At 46.2% G+C, this 23,608-nt stretch overlaps 1 protein-coding gene across 1 annotated transcript in view; it reads right to left on the reverse strand.

The window, feature by feature from the left end:
* GNG12 (G protein subunit gamma 12) overlaps nt 1-12,777 on the reverse strand; it is a 33,341-nt gene extending 20,564 nt beyond the window's left edge. The window contains exon 1 of the mRNA XM_053470045.1: nt 12,638-12,777. The gene's annotated coding sequence lies outside the window, so the exon portion shown is untranslated. The remainder of the gene's footprint in view (nt 1-12,637) is intronic.
* Nucleotides 12,778-23,608: the final 10,831 nt, after the last annotated feature.

Below are 23,608 nucleotides of genomic sequence, written 5' to 3' on the forward strand. Positions count from 1 at the left end.
AAGTTTAAACACTGCCGGGGTCAATTAAACCAAACATTACCGAGCCGAGACCAAAAAGGGTCCGAAAACCCCCCGAAGGCACAGGCTGAGTAACCTTATAGGCAACTACGGAGCATGTAGGGGGGACTCGCTCTTCCGGCGCCAGAGGGGGGGCTACCAGAGGAGTCTGCGGTGCCATGCAGCCTTTATGGCAGTGAAAGGGTTAAGGGAGACAATTAAAAGATGCCTGGTCTGCAAATCATTACAGCAAAGTCTCCCAGGATCACCGACGGTTCCCACAATCAGCCTAAAATTATAAAACCCCCATGTAACGGCCAACAAGGAGAGATTCAAATAAGCGCACTTATAATACACATAAGATGGGGTTATGGGCAATTTCTGAAAATGTTTAAAAAATTACTAATATCGCTAATTTCTAAAGCTACAATTGCCATAGATATAGGCGATAACATTAAATCGATCTGACGTCATACGAGGTTCACCATGGAAACGCTGATAACATGTTCAATGAGGATGATGATGGAGGAGGAGGATATGGGGGCGTCCATCATTTTTCACCATCGCTGACTTTTTTAGTATTATTATTATTATTATTATTATTATATTTATTTTTTTGAGCATATCACAAATAAACGAGGGTTTTCGGGGAAAGGTGACGCATTGAGACCCAGGCAGAGGAAAGGGTTAAACATCTCCCGGCTGGGAACCAGAATCCGCTGTCCGTTTGCAGAATAAAGAGACCCAATTGTTTGCGACACGAGCCGTGCCCTCGGGGGGGTCACGGGGTAACACAGTAGAGGAAATGTGCGCTCCTGACAAGGGCACAAAACACCGCTTGGGGTCCGATGTGCAAAGTGTTAATAAACGGTTAAACAGTTATCGAGGTAAGAGCACAAAAAAGGAAAGAACAGAGCTGTGATTAACTGCCCCTCAGTCAGCGATATACAATAGCGTGGACTTCTAGATTGTAAGCTCTTCGAGCAGAGTCCTGCTTACCATTTGCTTCTGTAAATCCAGATTGTTATGCGATGCACTACTTGTTATGTCCGGTTTACCCATTGTACAGCGCTGCGGAATATGATGGTGCTATATAAAATCAATAATGCATACGGCAGGGCTACATGACAACCACTGCTGTCCGATTGCTCCCCCCCAAAAAAAAGCATTTCCAGTTCCAATCCAATCCTGGCCATTTCTAATGACCGTTGGCTACCTGGGAAGGGCTGTTGGGGGGGGGGGATTAGCGAGTGAATGAAATTAAACTTGATAACTCATAATAAAGCCAAGAAAAAAAAAAGGGTCAACGTAACGCGGCTCAGAAATAAATAATGTAAGTGCCCCCCATGGAGCGCTGCAGCGAGGGGCAAACCCAGCCAGCAGAGCATGAAAGACACAAACCCGGGACACAGAACGTATCTGTCAGCCGCGCAGACCCCAGCATGGGGCAAAAAAAGAATAAAAGGTACATAAAGGCTGTTAGATCAGTAGCCGTGTCCCACTGGCCCCAGCGGCCACCTCCTGACGATCCCCCGAGACATCAAAGAGACATCTCTGTGAACGAGACATCCCTGCGAACGAGACACGATTCCAAAGGAGCCGTTCAGCCGCTGTGACAGCTCAGCTGCTCCTCTAATTCAGCACCAAAAGGCGTCTCGTTTATTAAAAACATTTCAACGCGCAGGGAAAACGATCCCCTACGCCGTGTAAGGGACGTTCTATATAATCCCACTGACAATAATAAGAGAACAGACACCCCATTAACCATCTTCATCGGCTGTCAATCGCAAACTATACGTCTAGAAGTTCCTTCTGTAGGGAGGATTTGGATAGCCCTGTATAATGTATAATTCAATCAGGGATATGTATTCAGAGTCCCCACGCCTGCTGAGATATACATTATACAGGGCCAGCTAAGTCCTACGCGGCCAGCCATGGCTCTTCGTATAGTATAGGATATTCTCTCCTGCAAACCTTCCCTTTAGTGAATAAACTTTTTTGACACGTCAGGGGGACGCGTGATAAGCGAACTTATAAATACAGACAGCCGCTATAATAATTATATTATATACCCGCCGCAGAGAGGACTCACGAGGGGGGGGGGATTACTAATCATTTTACTGATAATTATAATAATTTACTATAATGTTAATTTAAAAAAAAAAAAAACTGCAAACATGAACAGAACGAAGCGTCCGGCTGTTACAAAGAGGGAGAGAAAGAGTTAAAAACGTGCCGGGGCTGAACAAATTAAACAAGACCTTCGCTCTGTCTCCGCGTCTCTCTCCTGTATATAAACCGAACGATCAGGTTTTACGGATGAGAAACAGACACAGCGGCAGCTTCTTCCCCTCAAACTGCAGCTTCTTCCCCTCAAACTGCAGCTTCTTCCCCTCAAACTGCAGCTTCTTCCCCTCAAACTGCAGCTTCTTACCCTCAAACTGCAGCTTCTTACCCTCAAACTGCAGCTTCTCCACGCGCAGCGAACGACAGGAAGAGCGAATTCCGATCTGCAGCTTCCCGATATTATTTTGCATAAACAGCAACCAAATTCAATCAAAAGTCACTTTTTTATCTGGCATTAATCATATGCTGAGACTCTCTCTCCATTATTTATATATTAGGGTGACTCCATTATTTATATATTAGGGTGACTCCATTATTTATATATTAGGGTGACTCTCCATTATTTATATATTAGGGTGACTCCATTATTTATATATTAGGGTGACTCTCCATTATTTATATATTAGGGTGACTCTCTCCATTATTTATATATTAGGGCGACTCTCCATTATTTATATATTAGGGTGACTCCATTATTTATATATTAGGGTGACTCTCTCTCCATTATTTATATATTAGGGTGACTCCATTTTTGATATAAATATAGCGGGTGAGATTTGCTTATAATCCCTTTGGACGCAGAGGGAAGGCGCGAGGGACCCCTAGGCGGGTTCAGCGAGGGTGAAGCTCTTAGTCTGCATATAATTTGTCGCTGAAGAAAGTAAACACTCGCCCTCAAGTTTACATTACAAGAAGCACTTGGATACGAGCGAGTATCGCACAACGATCTTCTTAAAGGGGCGCCTGCGGCATAAATAACAGGCAGCGAAGAGGTTTTGGGGATACTTTTTAAGGTTTACGTCACAGACGCAGAGATCAGCGACAAAAGCGGCATAAACGCCATAACTCCCAGTATATGAGCAACTTCTCCCCCCCCCACAAAGGATCACTGAACCAATCAACGATTTAAAGGAGCCGTTCCACCTGCTCGCTCTATTACTCCTTAAATGATCCGTTCATCTCTTGCATGCCACAAAATAAGTATTTATGTTTGAAAAAGACACTAATGTAACATACAGGGCAGGACTCTGTTGCTAAGCAGCACCTGAAAGTTAATTTACCTTGTAATGCTGCTTTTACGGGGCAGGGATCGTGGGGGGAGCGTCACGCCTGGTCATTTTCATTCCCTCTGCACGATGCAGAGATTATCTGGTTGTATTTTATTAGACATCATAGGTGTAACGGCAACTTTAACAGAGCAGAGCGAGGAGGAATAAACACAGATCTCTTTGCAGCCCTCGTAAAATTGCTAAATGCAATGTGCAAAAGTATTAATGGATTAGAAACATTTATACCAAATATAAAACGCACTAGAATTTACTACCGTCCTCACCGGCATATATATCAAATTAAAGAAAATAAAGAGTGTAAAACTTTCAACTTTCTCCCGCTATTATATCCGGGGGGGGGGGACCAAGGAGTTGGAAAATCAACCCATTAAGTGTAAAACGTCTCAGTATGCGCCGCGGACGAGCGCAGGGCATCAAAGACACTTAGAAATAAACAGGTTATTAACCCCATCAAGGTTAAAAAAAATTACGCCGAGGATTTAATTCAGTTTGTGAGTCACACGGGGGGGGGCGATGACGTGCAGGGTGCGAGTGCGGCCTCCACGCACAGATTAATGACACAAAGACTAAAATCCAGCTAATGACATCATAAAGAACTCCTCGGAGCAGACGCTCGGCCTTTATCCTCTGCATAGAAACACGCGGGATACGGTTTTCCGTTGTAAAGGGAGCATATTTTCTGATAAATGTTTGTCTGCAGACTGATCCTTGAATTCCTCCAGTTGTCGTGAATAAACTACTCCATAGTACCGTCTGGTCGCCCGTTTCTCCTGCTGTAACGACTCAAACCTTAATCAGTCGCTGGTCTCGTCTTAGATTCAGGAGCCGTATGTCTATCCCATGCGTGTTTAATCCCCTCGCTGTATTACCCTCTACCACTTCTGCTGGGAGGCTGTTCCACTTATCCACCACCCTCTTGGTAAAGAGAGATGGGCACAGAGGCAGGTCTGCAGTTTTTACCCCAGACTATTAGTCCGGAAAAACTTTTTGGAATTGAGTAAAGGACCTCTCTGCGAGGTTTGTCATACCTCCTGGGGCGCGTTTCTCCATCTATAAACACAAGCGGGACACCCGAGACCCCACTGCGACCGTCGCTAAGCCTGGAAACGCAGCCAAGTCGGAAGCTCCGCCGGTGAATTAGGATCAGTGAGATTACTATAGATGTGGAAATATACCTGTCGGGTATCAGCGACCGCAGAATAACCCACGAGCTGCCACTGGGATAAGAAAGTGGTGCCAACAACGGCATTTATTTGGGCCGCCGTCTGGCTATCCCGGCCCTTCTTCCAAAATTAAAACGTCAGTAAATTCTATTCACATCATTAATGAAATCAAAGGACTTGCAGATATAAGACAAAGTTCATCGTACTTCTCAATACCAGAATGGTGCGCAAAGTTTTTTCGGTGACCTTAATTCATGTAATATGTGCTGATCGTTCTAGATGTGAAACCTGGATAGCATGCGGCTCTGGGTGAGAATGCCTCGGAGTACTGAGCCAGGGAACATGCGCAGGGTGTAATCCGATAATACCGGGATGAGAACAAACGCTGCAAGGCAACCTGAAGGACGAGGGACAAGTCCGTCAATTACCAGCCGCACACATCCCTAAACGAGACCACAGAGACCTGTTACGTAAACGCGGCAGCCGGCTCCGAGACACGGCCCCAGCGGCCCCAGCGTGAAGGAAAAGACCAGCTAAACACCGAGGCATCTGCTACTGGAAAGAAGGACTTAACAATGACGAGCACACTGTAGCTACTATATTTCTAGATTGTAAGCTCCTTTGGGCAGGATTTGCTTCTGTAAATCCAAATTGTTTAGTGATGCGCTTCTCGTTATGCCCTTTTCACCTAGAGTACAGCGCTGTGTAATATGATGGCGCTATATACATATTTCTACGGCAGAATGGGGTATTTTACAGGGTATAAGGAGATCGTATACAGTATATGGAGACCGTTTAAAAGGGAACGCGCACGAACACTACCTTTAGCGGTTAAAAGCCCTATCGGTAAGAAGGCAGTGTGATGTAATGCAAGTCCGCCATGATGTAACTTGATATCGGGTCTAAATCGGTGGCATGATGTAAGCGCCATTTGTTTTAAGCTGAGTAAATGTAAAATGAGCAATCGCTTCTAAAATAAAATTCCGCACCAACTATAAAACCTTGCGTCTCCGATGCCACGAGATGATTCTGGGGCAGATTTGTGACTTCTTACCCATCGGTGCTCAGGCCGGCATCCGGCCACAAAACGGAACAATGGTTACTAAAAACACAGAATGCAGGAATTTTCAAAAATAGATATAGATTTTAAATATATAAATAAAAAAGTGTATTTTTTGCTTTCTGCCCTTAGTATGAAGTGACTTTTCTGTCCACAATTGGCAAGTTACATTTACATTCAATGGGGTGGATCCAGCCCCCCCCCCACCACCTATACAGTAATGGTTATACTTTAGATTGTAAGCTCACAAGCCGGGCCCCCCTTCCCCTGACTCTATCGCTGTGTCTCAGTCTGTCGGTTCTGGTTTTGTCAGACCCTTTGAACAAAGGGACTGTAAGAAGGGCTGCGGGAACTGTTGGCGCTATAGAAATAAAATATATTATTAATCTACTGCACGGAATCAAACCCAATGCATCTCCAACAACCGATCTCCCCTCGGTGATCTTACAGCAGATTTGGACAATTTAAGTTGCTCTGCTACAAGCTAACAAACAAAAACAATATTCAGATGCATAAAGATCAATGTCATTTGGACAGTTTAAATACTAACCTTTGCACCGATTATACCCGTTCAGTATGTAAGCCGGTAAAAAAACAGAATGCCAGGAAAAAATGTTATAGCTGATTTCAAAAAGCCATAAAACACAGAGATTGGCTTATAGGAAATAATCAGCGGTCAAAGAAAAGCACAAACCGGGACTTCCAACAGCTCCAGGAAGACGAGAAAACATCCCAAATCTGCAAAATCCCAGGAAACTTCTTATCAGCGTGCCGGCCAGCAGTGGAAACGCGACGCAGACCGCAAAAAACGGCTAATCCGCTGAATGCAGCGATAAAAAAAGGTCTGTTTACCGTCTACTGTCTGGGTATTAACCATAAAGAGTCGTTTATAATCCTCGGATACTAACAGCGAAACATCAGATCCAGCTATACCCTGGCGCCATCGCACCTTCACCAACCGCCATCGCACCTTCACCCAGCCGCCGGCACCAGCAGAGAGCCGACCCTTCACTAGATTCCCCCAAAGAATACCCCAAAATATAAGCCACCAAAAAGCAGAACCCATTCTCCGCGAGGACGGGGAGGCCTATGGTGCGTTTCTTAATGATAATAATAATAATGAAGTAAAACATGCGCAAGAGAGACTCAAATAACTTTTTTTCTTAATTGTATAATATGCCCCTGGCTACACATTTAATTTTAAGGCTACTAAGTTTTACGTAACATTTCTTTATAAATCATTTAGTAAAATCAGAAAAAAATATCCAATATGGTGATTCTTCATTTTTTTGCGGCCCTTTTTAATAAATTATCATGTGAAAAAAGAAACACGCTTGAGTCGTAGCGCAGGGTTAACGATACATTGCATACCGACTCTATTCCCTTCCTACTTGGCGACGGGCCGGCAACCTAGAGTAAAGCATCTGTGAATGGGTCGCCTTTTAACTAAAATTGCCGCCGAGTTGCAGAAACGGCATTTAAAAGGATGCGGAAGAAGAAGTTACCGTAACCAAGCGGAGAGATTTTATCGCAGAGATTCCGCTCCTCGTCTTGGCTCCGGATCACGAAACGCTCTGTTTGCTAAAGATCACCTTCACAGAATGTAAAGCGATCGTTTCCGTTCCGACCGCAGCAACGTATCGTTAACCCTGCGCCCAAGGAGAGTACATTGTAACGATTTATAACGCTATATATAAAAACATACACGCGATCCTGAAACATCACGCAGCGGTCACCTCTTACCTACATGGAGGACGTCTGCAGAGCTGCGCTTGGGGTTTTAGCGTAAATCGAACTGCCACAGATAGGATTTTTGGTGAAATTCCCATGTAATCCTCATTTCCTCCTCCCCTACACATTTACTGCACCGCTGTAGGGCATTGTACGCAACATACACACGCGGTCATCGGGACAATGCACACATACATCGCACAAACACACACTCTGTCATGAAGAACAGCGCACACCAACACGCACCGCACACACGCACCGCACACACGCACCGCACACACGCACCGCACACACGCGGCTATTTTTTTTGAAGTCAAAAGTGGCTTTTAAAATCTTTTCCCCAAAACAAAATAAGCGGAAGGATCTGCCAGCGCCGGTCAGATCACGGATTAAACAAAACCGCTCCACAACCCACAAAAGGAAGACTCATCACAACACAGTGAAAGGGATTTATCAGTAAACACACTTTACCCATCGCTAAAGCAACCCAAGAGCTTACAATTAAAAACCAGCAGCCTTCTAGAAGTTGACAAATTATACGAGAATTTTTAGATTCCAGGATTCACGGAGTTCGGGACACAAACGCGCCCCGTGCCAACAACCGAGCCCCGTGCCAACAACCGAGCCCCGTGCCAACAACCGAGCCCCGTGCCAACAACCGAGCTTAACCGAGAAACTGTAAAACTGCTGAAAAGTAAAGGTTGTGATCCACTGGGGGTTAAGAGCGGGAGTGGGCACAAAATACATACAAAAAAAACACACAAACACCACACACACCTCAAGAACAAAGGAATTATAAAACAAGAATAAAAGCAAGCAAACAGGATCAGCTCCCGCTGGAAGAGCCTTTAAACACCCATTATTGGCTCAGCGTCTCCTCGCCGGATACATAAAACGAGATTTTCTTCTTTTAACGAGCCTCGTGACATTCTACTGAAACGCGTCGAGCCTGGAGAACCTACGGCGAGGTTCAGCAATCGACACAACGCACGGCGCGCGGCCGGCACACAACAGCCTGCTCTCGCAGGGAAAGTCAAGGACTTGTTTACAACGGAAAATAACTTTTTATTCCTTCCATATTTTACCCTGGGGGGTGGGGTGGGTTCTACTACTTTATAGTCTACCAGAACTCAAGCAGTTAAAACATTCAGCGCCTCCTGAGGTTCGAATGTGGTCGGGGAGGAGGTGAAAGATCCGTTTAACGCACCGGGATCCACACAAAGTCCGCGCAGCGCATTGTAAAAAGAATCAGAATCTTGGCAGGAATTCCAAATTCACGTGGCAGGAAAACAGGGAGTAAAGTTACGCTTTATTACACAAAACATTCAAACTGATTCTCCTCGGCGTCAAACCTACACGTTAAATAGAAATTGGGTACAATCCAGTGCTGGGGGGGGCAGGCTGATGAAAACACCAACAGAGCCGCTCCCCATGCGCAGAATACAGGAGCAACAATATAACCGATGACAGCGCCAACACAGAGTAGGACTAAAACCGCTGGGTATGTAGAATAATAGACATGTAATATAAATAGTACATTTAAAGCATACGCCGATGATATAAGAATGACCAGCAAAGCATAAAACAAAATACCGCTTGTTAATAATAAGTGCAATGTGAGGAGGACCCGGCGCGTTTCGCCGTGCGGCCTCTTCGGAGGTAACGATCGACAGGCAGAAGTTTAAAACTCCTGAAAGCGAATGACAAATCGGTTTTATTCTCCCCCTCGCGCTCTACGGCCGATACATTAGGTGGATAACCGGATACTGTATCTTCACCCCAACAACCGTAGTGTTATTAGATCCCCTTTTACACCAACATTGCAGCTTTTATTCCGCAGCCACCTCGTCACATATCCTTTATTACCCCTGAAGAAGCCGTTAGTGAAACGCGTCAGGTCCTCTTCATATTGTGTTACTGAGAAACAAGCTTTGCGGCCTTTTTTAGATGACTGGGGTATGTTTTATGTACTATTTACATTCATTTATTTTTGTCTATTATTGTATAAACCCGGTGTCATTTATATTGCCAAACCTACAAGTTAACAGGATAAATTAACTCAACACGCGTACGTATGTTGTATATAAGCTGTTCCTATATAGTACGTGTTATATTGGCACAGCTTTTCCTTATTTACAGATTGAAAAAATAACATTACATGATTTAAAAGCCAGATAGATGACACGCAATTTATGTTCTGGCTGCATTTGTTAAGTCTGGCCAGAAATTAAAGTGAACGAATATGTTTTGACAGTTAAGCATCTGATGAAAGCCATCAATAATTGGTTTAATGTGTTATACGAGTCAAAAAAAAATTACAAAAAATCTGCATACTAATCCTGGTTTTAGAGGCGGATAAATTACTTGGATTTCTGGAAACCAAATGTTAAAATATCTCCAGATGGTCAGTTTTCAATCTGGCTTATAAACCAAAATCAGTTAATGTGTAAGTACTGAGTACACCCTTAGGATCAAAAGTTTGGGGTCACTTAGAAAATCTCCTTGGTTTTTGAAAGAAAAGCACATTTGGTCCATAACATGAAATGGATCGGAAATCCAGCGCAGACGGGGTTAATGGTGGAAATGACTATTGTAGCTGGAATTTCTTCATAGGTGTACAGAGGCCCTCTATCACTCCCATCACTCCTGCGTCCCAATGGCCCTTTATCACTCCCATCACTCCTGCGTCCCAATGGCCCTTTATCACTCCCATCACTCCTGCGTCCCAATGGCCCTTTATCACTCCCATCACTCCTGCGTCCCAATGGCCCTTTATCACTCCCATCACTCCTGCGTCCCAATGGCCCTTTATCACTCCCATCACTCCTGCGTCCCAATGGCCCTTTATCACTCCCATCACTCCTGCGTCCCAATGGCCCTTTATCACTCCCATCACTCCTGTGTTCCAATGGCCCTTTATCACTCCCATCACTCCTGTGTTCCAATGGCACGTTGTGTTTGCTGATCCAAGTTTAAGTTTAAAAGGCTAATTGATCATCAGAAAACACTTTTGTAATTATGTTACAGCCAGAAATGTCCTGATTTTCCATGAAAACAGCTCAGTGACCCCAAACTTTTGAACAGCTGTGTATTTATTTAATTGCTAGAGAAGCAGGATCATTGATTGTGTAGTTTCAGAATATTACACACAGAGGAGCGATCCGAATATTAAACACATACATTTATTGATCATAAAACTGATGTGAGGCCCCAGAACAGAGCTTTAAAGTGTGCAGCCTATGCAGCTATTCTATAACTCCATGCGCAGGCACATTGTATTTCACATCAGCACACACACACACACACACACAACCCCCCCCCCGCACATACAAGTAAAAACGATTTATTTAATACCATTAGCTGTACTATGAATGTTGAGGTTGCCGAATTGGTCTGGAAATATCAGGAAATTATAACTTTAGATAATATTTAGAAATAATTAACAAAAACAAATAAATAAAACACCCATAAAAAAGAAAGTAAAATTAGAACCAAACTCCCGACGCTGAGGAAGACGGAGCTGATAGAATATTATTCAAGGTTAAAAAGCCGGCCATGCAAAGGCCAACGTTCACGAGTCTCAGCAAAGGAAGTAAATGAACCACAATGTAAACAAACTCGCTGGGAATACAACTTCAAAACCAAAGGAACAGAAACGCAGAACCGGCTGGCAGATCGGCCCCATTCGGCCCCCGTCTAGTCGCCCATTTCTCCTGCTGTAAAGACTCAAACCTTAATCAGTCGTCTTCGATCCCATGCATGTTTAATCCCTTCACTGTATTACCCTCTACCACTTCTGCTGGGAGGCTGCTCCACTTATCTACCACCCTCTCAGTAAAGCTTCCACAAATTGAATATGTTTCATAAAAACAGGAATTCTGACAGACGCAGAGCATTAACGGGCGGGATTTGGGGTTTTATTATCTGTTTGCTTTGTTGAGACGATTTAGAGAATCACTATATGGTTTCATAAACAAGCGGAACCGATCGCTCGGACAGACAGTCACAGGGCGATATGACAGAACGGGCAACAGATTTATACTTTTCTCTGCTCTGCTACTGAATATAATTGCGGTTCTGCTCCAGGTGTATAGATTGTGTGCTGCGCTCTGCCTACACACTTACTATATAGACCCTCTATGATCCATGGACACAGGACCATCGCGTCAGTAGGAGGCACACACAGGGATTTGCCCCCTTAAGCCTGGCACATCATGTTGTGGGGCACTCCCCAAGTTCAATAGGTCAGGAGGTGCCGTGTCCTTTCCCAACAAGCCCGAAGCGACCCGCTGCACCACCTCTCCCTAACAAGCCTGATGCCACCCGCTGCACCACCTCTCCCTAACAAGCCCGAAGCGACCCGCTGCACCACCTCTCCCTAACAAGCCCGAAGCGACCCGCTGCACCACCTCTCTCTAACAAGCCCGACGCGACCCGCTGCACCACCTCTCCCTAACAAGCCCGACGCGACCCGCTGCACCACCTCTCCCTAACAACCCTGACGCGACCCGCTGCACCACCTCTCCCTAACAAGCTTGACTCGACCCGCTGCGCCACCCCCTTCCCAACGCGTCATGTTGTGTCACCCCCAAGAAGCCCGAAGCACTAGGCTTCTCTTCACTCCCACATTTGCCCATTCTGTGCCATGACCCTCAAAGCCAAGGCATCGCAGTGTACCCCACCTGCGCTCACGTCTGCCACAGCAGCCCCCTGGCATCTCACCTCATGGTTGCCCCCCTAGTCTGGTGCCTCAGGCTGTTCTGCTTCCCCCCTCCCAGCCCCGAGCACCCCGGTACCTCCTGTGATGGGCTCTCCCCAGTCAGGCGGGTTGGCCCGTGACAAACACTCCCTTAACCTGGCATTTCAGACTGAGGGGCTCTGCCCGTACCTTCTGTGCCAGGTGCAGTCATACTTCCTATTTGTGGTGTGTCAGGGCGCGCGCTCTCCGTGCCCGGTGTGTGGTGGGGCGGGCATTCGCTGCATGTATTTCGGATGGGCGCGCGTTCCCCGTGCCTGATGTGTCACCGGGGGGACGGGCACACTCCCTGTACGTGTGTCAGGTGGGTGCGCGCTCCCTGTCCCCGGTGTGTCTCTCATGGCAGGGCGCCCTCCCCGTACCAGGTGTGTCTCTCGTGTAGGGGCGCACTCTCGTACCGGTGCATCTCTCATGTCAGGGCACCCGGTGTGTCTCTCGCGTGGGGCGCACTCCCCGTACCCGACGTGCCAGGTTAAGGTAACCGCCTCGCCCACCCCCAATGCCCGGTGCCTACCTCAGCCTGAGTCCCGCCCCGGTTGTACGAACCGCAGCTCCCTCTGCCTGGTGTCACTCCGCTGACCTCTCACCCGGCCGCGCCTCGGTCTCACTCCGCGGTTGCCAAGGAGAGTGAGCGCAGGGAATGCTGGGGAGCAGCGTGACGTCAAAAATCCCTCCCGCGACCAACCCGCAGCTTCTCAACAAGTGGGCGGGGCCTGGACGAGCAGTCATATGTCACTTGGGTTAGAAAGCACAATTCCCATTACTCTCAGGCAGACTGAGAGGACGGAGACTCAATCCCATTTCCTACATTGCAACTCCCATCACGCTCAGTTGTATGGCTTGAAACTGAACAAAAAAAAGTATGCTTGTGCTGTGCACTACAACTCTTTAACGCTCAGCCAGCCTAGGACTAAATATCTACTAACCCCTGTCAGTCAAAGCACTATAATTCCTGTCATCTTGCATATCTCTGATGGAATGGGAGTTGTAGTATCTGAAATGACCGAGGTTGCCTGGCACTCCAATGTGACCCACCGTTGTGGCTGAGAGTGAAGAGAGTTGTTCTTCAAAGTTACCTTGGGCCTGGTTATGATTAAATCTATTCTGGCTGCATAGAATGATGGGAGTGGTGGTCAGCTGGAAAACGAACAGAAATATCCCCCCTAAAAATACAAAACTGGGTTTTAGTGCTGAGGAAGCAGTGTACTTTTTTTTATTAAAGTCAGCCAAAACCCCCCATAAATTGACCCAAAATGCCCTGGGCCCTTTTGTTGCTTGTGGCTCCCAAAGCTGGGAAATCAGCCCTTAGTGAGGCTAAGGGGTTAAAGTGATGCTGTCATCGAGGTTATGATGGCAGGACGGGGCCAACAGAAATCTTGGGGCCCAAACATGCCCTTCCTGCCACCCTGCCCATGCTTGTAATGGGGCCACGGGCTCTAAAATCTTGCATTGACTCCACTGGGCCACAAATTCTGGAAAGGTGTCCCCAGGCCCCTAGGTCCAGAAAGGGGCCACAATGCACAGAAATGGGGCCTCTAGGCCCCAAAGCATGAAAGGGCCCAGCCCCGGGTAGAGAGCCACAAGGGGAGTAATCCTATATAGCAGGCTGTGAGAGCCAATGAAGGAGCCCATAGCAGGTGAGAGAGGCCGGACCCCACGCTCGGGCCCTGCACCAAAAGTTTCATGCCACCCCAGTCTCGGGGCAGATTCTCGGGGTCACAGAGTCTGACTCCTTCCTATTACCCCCCCCCCCGCTGTGATCATATATAAGACTCCCAGTTGGTGCTTTTGCTCCCGGTACATTATGGTTAATATCCCTGCTTGAATGCAGGTGACTCAACTTAGTGTATCTTTAAATAATGACAAGTCAAGGTTTCCATGGTTATATTTTTAGCGGTGCTTGTGCTGTATGGTGACCCAGAATTTTCACCTTAAGTCATAACTTTATAGCAGGTGAGAATGATTTATTATCCCGTATTCAGGGCGCGGGGCAGGCTACGGATTTATTATCACCTATGGCACGGCATCCTCTGTTCCTTCCTCTTAGGACGACATTCCTCTGCGTGGCTCAATGTTCCTGAAACGGCTCAAAAAACAAATACTTTACGCCCCTACTTCTCCCTTCTGGAGCATCACATCCATCCGTATCATGGGAGCAGCCATCTTCACTTCCTGCTCTCAGGATCTGCTTATTTATTCCTCCCCATTGTGCCCTTTACTGTTCTGTCTTTAGAATGATCGTCGCCAGGGACGTCGGTGAAGTCAGAGCCCTTTGATGTCATTAATACGAGCCTTTAAACTTTATCAATGGAGATTCACCTCATGCCATGAATGTGTTAACCGGCTGGCTGCACTGGGCAGATGTAAAGCAGGAGCCGGCGGTTGCTGTTCTGGAACCGGGAATTCCAGGCAAACCTGTCCGTTATGTCAATTATTGTCCTCGGTCGGTCGGTGGATCAGATAAGATGACCTTTCAGAGGTTCGACCAGGGAAGAGTCCAGCGCTCAGACTCTGAAGGCTGTGGTGACGGCACTGGAGACCGTTCTGATTCAAGGCTGTAGCCAATAAGGGTTAATAAATGCCTCCACTGTCAGAATCGCTTATCCGATGGCCTCCACTGTCAGAATCTCCTATTCCTTACATGAAATTACTAAAATTGCTTATTTCAAGCCTCCCCATTGGTTGATCACCGAATCGATTATCCACCACTGTTCCAGTCACTCATCCCCTGCCCATCAATGTGACTTATCCCATGCCCCCAACTGTTAGAATCACTTATCCCATGCCCCCAACTGTAAGAATCACTTATCCCATGCCCCCAACTGTTAGAATCACTCATCCCATGCCCCCAACTGTTAAAATCTCTTATCTCATACCCTCAACTGTTTGAGCCCCTCCACTGTTGAGTATTCAGTGCCGGCCCCCGTTAGTCACTTATCCCCTTCCAACCACTCTTATAAATGATGACATCATAAGTGAATCCATGACTTGGAAACTCTCGCAGGAACGGCATTGTATTTCTTTCTACAGTATCTTGGGAACGCGGGCGAAATGCCTCGGCCGACTGTACCCTGGATACTTGTACCAACTTCTACACATTGGTTTCCAAATGGATGCGACACCCCCTACTGTCACAATCTCTAAAAAACCCCTACTGTCACCATCTCTAAAAGCCCCCACTGTCACCATCTCTAAAAGCCCCCACTGTCAGAATTGCTCAGTCGAGCCCCGTGCTGTTGTGCAGTAGGGGGGGCAGATATTAGTATGGAGGGGGGGTATTTAGGGTTCATATCTCAATACACCAAGCACCTCCTAGTTCCATTTTACATTCGCTGCTGCTTAACATTCCAAGATCTGAAGACAAGCAGGTAATTACCCTGTGCCTGTTCTAGAGGCGCGGACCCGGCCCCTGCCCGGACTGGCAGAACCTGCTGCCTGCGGTCTGCTGCCAAACGCCTGCAATGTATTCACTAACAGGTTCGAGCTGCCGGGTGCCGGTAATCCTAGACGGCGGATATAAATCACCGAGGCGAAGGAGACTCTGTACGGGGGGGGATCTGTCACGGGGTTGGGGTTTTGGGGGGTTATACGCAGTTTTTCCCCAGTATGGAGCTGCGCAGGTGCTGGGGGGTTTGGAGACGACCCGCGGTCCTGTCCGGGCAGATCCTGTGCAAAGAAACCTTCTTCTTTTGTTACAATGTAATAGGAATATTTTCTATTCTTTCGGATGAAGCTTCTGGGGACTAAATCTCATCACGCTCAGCCAGTTAAAGAGTTTCCCCCTTTCCTTTCTTCTCTCTTCTCTCCTTCTCTTCCTTTTCCTCCTCTCACTATATTTCTCCCTACTTTTCACGTCTTAGATTCAGGAGCCATATGCCTGTCCCATGCATCTTTAAATTATTTCACCGTATAAGCCTCTACCACTTTTGCTGGGAGGCTGTTCCATTTACCTACCACACCTATGACCACACCCAGTCACACCACCATGCACAAAATCCCAGAGTGTCCAGGAAACAGCCCTTCAAAAAGTCACAACCATAAGTTTTCCAGCTGTTGTAGAACTACGACTCCCATGATGCTTGTCCAACCCACAATAGGCTGTGCATCATGGGAACTGTAGTTCAATGGAACTAACTTGGGCCTTATACTTACATCAGATTCAGTACTAACCACCTGGGGCAAAAGTTTATTTTTATGGGGGCAAATGGGTGTGGCCAAATGGTAGACCCTCCCAGTCTTGTGCACAGCCAATCCGCTTCTTGGGCTGTAAATCAGTTTAAAAAACGCTGCGCCCGGTCCCCCGTCCCGCCGATCGCGTAAAATAAACATTTCATTCAATTCCGGACAAAGTTCACCAGATTTCATTCTAAAGAGGAAGGAGATAATCGGCTTAAATCCCTGACCCGGGAGACTCCGTTCCGTTCTCAGACGCCGGGCGGAAATTTAATTAGTTTTGTTGGAAAAATTGATATAATTTGCCCGGCAGACAACAAACGTCTCTTACATTCAATGTATTCAGCCTGTAAAAGGTGGGATCACCGGATCACCGGATCACCAGGCAGACCGGTGAAGGCGGAAGCTGACGGGATCACCGGATTACCGATCCCATCGGATTAGCCAGCAGCCTGCACTGTTTTGTCTGTTTTTCAATAAATTATTTTGGGGATATTTAGTTTAAATTTAGGTAAACTGAGTTTGGTGGCAGCCTGTGGCAGAGCCAGTTTTATCTGATCAAATTTATCTGATCTCTCCCTTCCCCTCGCCCACCCTTTACAACGGCTGCCTGAACCAGTCAGCAACAATCAGCGATTTAATGGCGGAGAGATAATTTAATGGGGAGGAATAATCCCGCAGATACCGGCAGCAGGAGGTTAAGGTGGCCGCCCCACCTGTTACTTGAGTTTGTAAACCTGTAAAGCAGGATTTGGAAAAGCGGCAGATCTGCCGTAACATCACCTGATTTACTATTCAACGGCAGTGACCTTATTTAACCCAGAAACTCAAACACCCCCCAATATCTACCCCCGGCGAATCGGGACGCTATCCGTGGGAAATGCGGGGCAGAGCTGCAAAATCGGGACTGTCCTGCACAAAGCGGGCCAGTTGGGAGGTATGCTGTAGCTAATGAAAAACCCAACAAATTGGTACCCCGCCATATGCATTTAATATTGTCTTAGGAATCAGGGGCAAATTTTGTATTTGGGTAATCAGGCGCTCACACCTCTCAACATGTCAAATGTCCATATTTGGGCACATTTGTTTTAGGGGTGTGGTTAGAGGCGTGACTGGGGCGGAGCTGTATCCAGACTATTTATGTGACTTTGTGCCCTATTGCTGGGTATTTGTGTAACTGGGTGGGGCATTTAGAAGAAGAATAATGGGGTTTATTTACCCCGTTTAATCTGAGAGGTATGATAAATGTTGTTTGATACATTTCGGGGAATGTGGCAGAAAGGATCTGTAGCAGATAAATCTTTTCTTCCCCTTGAGGAACTAACGGGTCTAAAGAAATGAGGTCAGAAAACACGATCTTAAAACGCGATTACAGTCAAGAGCTGCGCCAGAAAAATAACAACATGAAAGAAACGGCTCGTATTTTATATAAGAAATGCTTATTATGCTAATTTATCATGTAAATAACTATCCAAACGGGACGTTTCCCCTCGGAAATTATGTTTTATACCCTCTAAAAATCCACATCAACCAACCCTTTCTCAAAATAATTAAATGGAAAAAAATTTAAAGGCTTCGATAATTTCCTTCTCTAACGAGGCTTAGAAATTTACTGCAGATACAAAGTAGTCAAATTATTATTATTATTATTATAATATTAATATATTATTATTGTTATTGCTGCTATTAATATATTATTGTTATTATTAATATTTTGTTATTATTATTATATTATTATTATGATCTTTTATTTATATAGGACTACCAACAATTTGCACAGCGCTATATGATGCCTATATGATCATCCCCAGTCCGGCCCTGATAGCAAATCTATGTGTATTTAAACTCTGGCATTGAAAAGGTTAAAAAGTCACAATTTTTCTTTAATTTTTTTATTGTACAGGATTTTTTTTTTCCACTCAGATTTTTTTTCGCTCTCTGCCCAGAAGTCATATTTGGGGGTCAGTCACTACCTGATTGCCGAATCATATGTCTATCCCATGCATGTTTAATACCCTTAGCGTATTACCCTCTACCACGTCTGCTGGGAGGCTATTCCGCTTATCTACCACCCTCTCGGTAAAGTAAAGCTTCCTCCCATCCCATCTAAGCCTCTGACCCTCTAGTTTTAGATCATGGCCTCTTCTTCTAACATTTCTCCTCCTTTGAAATAGACTTAAAAAAAGGTGATCGATATACCGCTCACCTTCCTGGCACTCAAAGAGTTAATTTGTGATTATTCTTTTTCAGCTATTTCATAACTTGTCTTTTTTACAAAGTCCTGACGTGTTTTTTTTTTATTAATTCTGTTTTCCAAGATATTCCGGCGCCCTCATTCTCCGCAAGACCGCCAATAGCTTGTGAATGGCTACGATGCGACCCCCCCGTGGCTGGGTGTGCTGGGAATCGTCCTCCGTGTTGGCGGCCTCGGCCATTATGATTGCCATACCTCTCACAGAGCCTCCGGTCAGAGGAGTCATTCAGACGGTGCCATTCATGTACACAGCTTGGGTATAATGGAGGACGTATTCAGTGTTAACGTAAAGGCCGTAGGGCTTATGAATGGCGGCTGGGGGGGGCAGGCGCGCCTTCTCAGCAGCTCATTGTTACATTCTATAAAGGAATTGCCACGGGCTGCTGGTTACGGCCGCAGAAGGAACGCATTACTGCGGGCGGACGAGCTTTTGAGGTCACTGAAAAGTAAATCAAATTGTGTTTCTCCCTCAAGGGCAGATTCTGTGTCATTGGAGGCTTTAATGGGGGGGGGGGTTACGTATCTTCTCAAGGCTGAGAGAAATACATTGTTACATCTGCACCCCCCCCCTTATCTCAGTCGCCCCCTCTTTATAACGTGATTTAAAAGGAACCGGAGGAGCTTTGCTGGTGCGGAGCTTGTGCTTGGTTACATCGAGCAAACTGTGATTTGGGGAGGAATAATTATGCTGATCATGAGAATAGGATGTTAAGATGACTGCTCCCATGGGGTACACATAAGCATGGAGGGGGTTAATAATACATATATCTGTATATATATATATTGCTTTGAACATCGCAGCGGAGCCGCCTTGGAAAATGCCCCACTCTCCGGGGCGGAATGAATTGCCCGTGGCTATTTCTACAGGCAAATCACATTAACAGATGGAAGATAATAGCCGCAGACGAGGAGACCACTATGGCTTCAACCATGCAGGGTATATCCAGCCTTATCGCGCTCTGTATATAAAGCATGAGAAGACATGAAGTCCATTATAGAACCCTGCGATCCCCTCATACCCCGCAAACATTCTGACCTCCTAGAAAAGAGGGGCATCAGGGGGAGGAGAGAGGGGCATCAGGGGGAGAAGAGAGGGGCATCAGGGGGAGTAGAGAGGGGGCATCAGGGGGAGAAGAGAGTGGCGAAAGACTTATCTACGATCCCAGCGGGGAGAATAGGAAGGAGTCAGAGTGAGTGACCCCGAGAATCTGCCCCTTCACCCTGAGATTGGGGCAGAAAGACTCAGGGTCCCCAGGTATAGCAGTCACTCCTGGTCTCCGTGTGTCCGGATTAAAGCTGCCTGCGGTGCTGTGCCCTCCAGCGCTGAAAGGGTTAAATAAAATCCCTGTATGCTTTTCCATCTTCGGCTGGCAGACGCCAGATGTGGCCCCCGTCCCGCTTCCTGCGATTAAACAAGTCAGTGACACCAGATCGCGGTCGTTAACTAGAGATTGACCCTGCCGTTGGGGTCGTTTTAACATCGCCCCTTAACTCTTTCCGCCCCCCCCCCCGAGGGCCACACAGACATATCCCGGCACTGCTAGGGTTACGTGATTCCGGACGGCTCCTTGAACTGGATCTACGGAATAAATACGACGACCGAGGAAGCTGAATAGCCCGAACCCGTCAAGTAACGACGAAATAAGAATTATTACCGTTATTATTATTTATATAGCGCCATCATATTCCACAGTGCTGTACAATAAGTATGCAGAATTCATAGTAATCTCTACTGGGAAATGCAGCACATGTGCCCTCCTGTGGCCACACGAGGAACTGCAGCCTGTATTTCACACACTTTTTAATTATTGATTTATTCAGTACCATCATATACCGTAGAGATGTACAGTGGGTGCTCCATTTCTATCACCACACACAGAGCATTTCATGCAAATGCCCCTCTGCTTCCCATGATCCCGCAGTGCGGGACTGGAATTGGAATCCCATTGGTCAGCCCGAGCAGGAAGTTGGAAGCCGCTTCCTGTTCTCTCCCCGCGTTGGTTTAGCGGACGGCGCAGGAGCCTCTAGCGCTAGAGATTGTTTCCGGCCGCGCAGGTCCCTCCGTAACGCTATTATCACAGATATCTCACAGCGAGGGGGTGATTTAACCCTTTGATAGGGCAGCTAGATGGCAGCTTCTGCATTGAGCACAACAGAGGAGTAAAAAGGCAAGTTTTATGTTGGTATTTAGGTAAAAAAAAGAAAAAAAAACATAATTGATGAGACACATATAGCTGTGAAAATTAGGACTGGGGATTATCTTGAACGAGGCTGGCCAGTTTACGGCCCCTGACAGGCCCACTCTGTGAGTACTTTCATATGCATTCTTCTTCTGCGGTAGAAGCTGCAGCTTCCCTTCTCCTCTGTGGTTCTTTCCACTGATTGGCTGCTTGAAGCACGTATACGGACAAAGACATCTCTTGTAATGCAAATAGCGGGGGTGGTAAACGGGCAAATGAGTAAGGGGGTGTTTTGCAAAAATGTAAAGGAACCACACGGCTGTCATATACATTAAAGTGCATATGTGGGCCGGAGTGTTACTTTAATTATAATTCATGGTTAAACCTGACATCTGGCTGTTTGGGGTGTTTTGGGGTCTTTGGGGGGGGTCAGGGAAAATGCGACATCGTCCAGAACAGACAGTCCCATCTGCCCGCTTTGTCCTGCGTGAGGGTGAGACGCATTCCTGGAGCGAGCAGCCAATTACCGCAGTAATGGAAACACGCGGACGGAATCGCATGGAATGCACTCAGGGATGGAGAACATTGCATCTCGTGTTGTAAATACAGACAGTCTTTCATCTTTCACTTTAGTCTCGAGTGATGAGCTGAGGGTCTCGTCCACCTGGCTCTTCCCAGCGTCCGTCATTCTCGCTTCCATGGTGGAACGAGAAAAACAACATCACAATCTTTCTTTTTGTCGAAGACCCAGATGGCGCGCATAGGTGGTCTGGATGGTTTTAGGGGAGGAGGGGCAGGTAGAGTTGTTTTTTTTTTTTTTTACTTTATTTGGTAGAGGAAGGGGCAAAATATCAAATTATTTTGCAGAGACGCTAAAGCTTGTTTGAAATATGCTGCTTGCAGGGTAGCTTGTAATACCCTACTTGGACAGCAGGTGGTGCTAAAGTGCATTTGGATCCTGATACAAATATATGGAGTGTTTGAATATTACATTTATTTATATTATTATTTATTCTTTTATATAGCGCCATCAGATTCTGTAGCGTTGTTACAATAGGGAGCGGTGAAAATAACATTTAACACACAATAAGACATATTGGTACAGAAGGAGAAGAGGGCCCTGCGATTGTGAGTTTACGAAATAGTCAAATATATTGGAATATATTTAGATTTTATTTGGACGCTGGGTCGGACTAGAGTAAAAAAAATAAAAAAATTATATAATTATATATATATATAAATAAAAAAATAATAATAATAAGCCAAATTCCATTAGAAAATAAAAGCTCAGGCATTGGGGATGGGGGGGATGGGGGGGACCTCTGATCTCTCCTGACCAGCCTAGGGAGCGGTTAAATCAATGGGGTTTGCGCAGTTGCAGCCAGAACTCTATTGCAGTGCTCAACACGGCCACCTGGTGGCGCTCAGCAAATGCGCCTCTTGCCAAACATCCCCAAGACAAATGTCCCAGTTTACATGCTGGGGGGCTGGCGTTGACTATATCACGGCCGGACCCTGGCACTTTAAGGCCGCTGGCCGCCTAACGGGGTGATTGTAGCCAACGGCTGGGTGTGAGAGGCCACACATTAACCTTTTATGCTCACGTCTAGTATGGCCGGGCGTATCTAGCCGCTGGATGATTGTGGAGTAATGTTTTCCAGCGGCCCACCACGTATTTGCATAGCGTGCCAGGTGGTCAGTCCTGGGCTATGTCAGTTAAATGGCTGGAAGGACGAACATCACGATCGCCGAACGCGTCTTTACATAATAAACGGTGCTTTTGTTAGAAATAGAGATAAAAATAAATTCGGTATAAGGAACGTTTTGTGTTGGAGCCTCGAGTGCCCTGCACTGACACAACGTATCTAGTAAAGGTCCCTGAGACGTTCTGCTTCTGTTTATTCTGCGTCATTTTCCTCGCTGGAGGTGAGAGGAAGGTTCAATGATAAATACATCGGCGTTGTTATGTTCTTATATTCACTAAACCGAGCTTTTCACTTAAAAGAACAAATAGAAGCCAGCGGAGGATAAAAATATTCTGTGCGCGGTGATGACGTTTTGGTCCAGAGCTATTTGTTTAAAAAAAAATGTAATTAAATTAAACTTTAATGCTGCTGAGCTCACTGTTGGAGTCAGACAGTCCATGCTCTGAGTCTGGCACCGGTTATACATGTTAAAAACATTGATGTGCAGCCAGGCGTATCTAGTGAAAATAGCGCCTATGGCAAGCACTGAAATTGCGCCTATGGCACGAGCCATAGCTGCCATACCCTAGATACGCCTCTGTGTGCAGCCCTAGTGCACGCTGTCATGTGATCAACGCATTGGAAGGATCTCCCAGCAAACATTCTGAGCTCCTAGAAAGGAGGGGCATCGTGGAGGGACTGGCCAGACTAAACAGGGACACTTGTCAGTTATAAAATTAGCACTTGATTTGTCTAAATCTGTGCCATAGAGAAGCGATAGAGAAACCGTCGCAGCTGGAAAGGACGGAACGCATTACAGAGCTCCCCCTAGTGGCTGGTGGAAGCAAAACGCCCTCCTGTCAATAAAAGGAGCTTTTAAATGACTTTTATAAAAACATATATCATTTATAATATTTAAAAAAAAATCGAAGGATACAAAAGAACATTTTGTCCATTAAAATAACATAAAATGGATCAGAAATCCAGCGCAGACGGGGTTAATGCTGTAAATGACTATTGTTGCTGGAAACGGCTGATTTTTAATGCAATCTCTTCATAGATGCACAGAGCCCCTTTATCACTCCCATCACTCCTGGGTTCCAATGGCCCTTTATCACTCCCATCACTCCTGTGCTCCAATGGCCCTTTATCACTCCCATCACTCCTGTGTTCCAATGGCCCTTTATCACTCC

The sequence above is a fragment of the Spea bombifrons genome, chromosome 6 (assembly GCF_027358695.1).
Source record: "Spea bombifrons isolate aSpeBom1 chromosome 6, aSpeBom1.2.pri, whole genome shotgun sequence".
NCBI classification, from domain to species: Eukaryota; Metazoa; Chordata; class Amphibia; order Anura; family Pelobatidae; genus Spea; species Spea bombifrons.